Source organism: Haliotis rubra, unplaced genomic scaffold, assembly GCF_003918875.1.
Source record: "Haliotis rubra isolate DU_JTF1 unplaced genomic scaffold, ASM391887v1 Scf1193, whole genome shotgun sequence".
Classification (NCBI taxonomy): Eukaryota; Metazoa; Mollusca; class Gastropoda; order Lepetellida; family Haliotidae; genus Haliotis; species Haliotis rubra.
This window is the reverse complement of record NW_025765107.1, coordinates 3,765-5,690: the sequence shown is the minus strand read 5'-3', so window position 1 is coordinate 5,690 and position 1,926 is coordinate 3,765.

Here is a 1,926-nt window from a genome sequence, read left to right as displayed (position 1 = left end):
ATGCCCATGTCACGATAACCTCAGATTTCAACAGTGACGTTTAGAGACCCGTGAAGATCCGGGTTAGAATGAACCTTCAGTAACCCATGCTTGTCGTAAAAGCCGACTAACGGGATCGGGTGGTCAGGCTCGCTGACTTGGTTGACACATGTCATCGGTTCCCAATTGCGTAGATCGATGCTCATGGTGTTGATCACTGGATTGTCTGGTCCAGACTCGATTATTTACAGACCGCTGCCATATAGCTTGAATATTGCTGAGTGCGGCGTAAAACTAAACCCACTCACTCACTCACGTTTAGAGTTACATGAAAACAGAGTGTCATGACAAGGGTATGTAATAAATACAGAACGTCATACTTCTATGACGTATATGTATATATGTATTGTAGAACACCTTCAGTATTCCCACTGCCACTCGTATGTCGCTCAAACGTAAAAATGTAAAACAAATTGTTATGTTTCGGATTTCACTCACTCGTGTTTGTCCAAGCCAAGGTAGCAGAATAGCTTTGTGTTACCGGATCATCAAACCAGTCAAGTTACGGTCTAGTTTCCCTGTTTCATCACCGTTCGTCAAAGTCCGGCGTCGTCATCTTCCAGTGTTCAGCATTTATTGTTAGAAAACTTTTGACTCGTAAATTTTATTCTCCAGCTGTATAATCGCCTTCTGTTTTCATGTTTGGATTTTTATATATGTTTATCTCATATATGAGTGCGACCTTATTCATGCACTGAGAATGTTTGTGTAACTTTGATTTTCACGCTTCAGCGGGATTTTCTAGTATAGTTGTAGATATTTCTCATTTATTTATGGCATTTTTGCCTCTTCAATAATTGTGCAGATCTGAATGTGAATATTTGGTGGTACCTATCCGCGCTTACACCATCCGCTTTGGTTTAGTAGTTATTTTGCTGATCGGGTCTTCTTCCGTTTGTTCAGATATACACTTTGGTTTCTTTGCCAGACATTAGTATCACCCAGCTGTACTTGTCCGGAAGATGATGCTCTCTCCGACGTCCGCGCGTACGCCTGCTAAATATTTGTGTACAGACACACAAGAAGGAACATGCTTCCTGGATTTGGCTTGAGCCGCCGCTTGACATATTTCTGATTGTAAGTGTATTTGTTCAAAGAACAAGAGGTTTGGACTCATCTTATTCTTCATCAACAATATGAGCTAAGTCCCGTGCACGTTGACATGTTGAGGAACAGCCTCGTGTATCTATCGTTGGTCTAGAAATGTCATAGTTACATCGATGATCAATTTCTACAATATTTATATTTTATCCCCCATCAGTTGACGTATCTCTCATTTGTTTGTAGAGGATATACGTATTGAGAATAGTCCTCGTCCTATCTGGGGAACTGGATCAGGAGATATATGCAGTGTTTTATTCTTATTGAGACAAATAAAACAATTTGAAAAGAATAATCCTGATGATTTTCGTTTTGTCGAAGGATGAATTCAAATTCTTTTAAACGTATTTACATTAATAATCACATCAACCTTAAAATGTGTAATAGTTTGTTCATAACATCAGAAGGGCCTCAAGCCTATTGTACTAACAATGACATACACACAGTGTTTGCCCTTAACCTTGAAAATCTGCAGGCCCTAAGGACCAGAACTATAAAAAGTCATGGGTCCTGATCAGAATGTGTGGGCCCTATATTAAAGCTACAATATAAGTAATTCCCAGCAAACAAAAAATGTGACAACATTTGCTCCATTGCTTCCTCGAAAATGATAGTCGTTTCACTTACACACAACAGCTGCTGATCGAGATAAAAACTAGAAATAACTGATTGATATTTTCTGAACAATAATACTCTTATAGTTATTGGGGATGAAAAAGCTGTGGGTCATAAGGAACTGCAGAAAACAAAAGTTGGGGGTCCGTGTGATTTTCAGTGGGCTTCGGG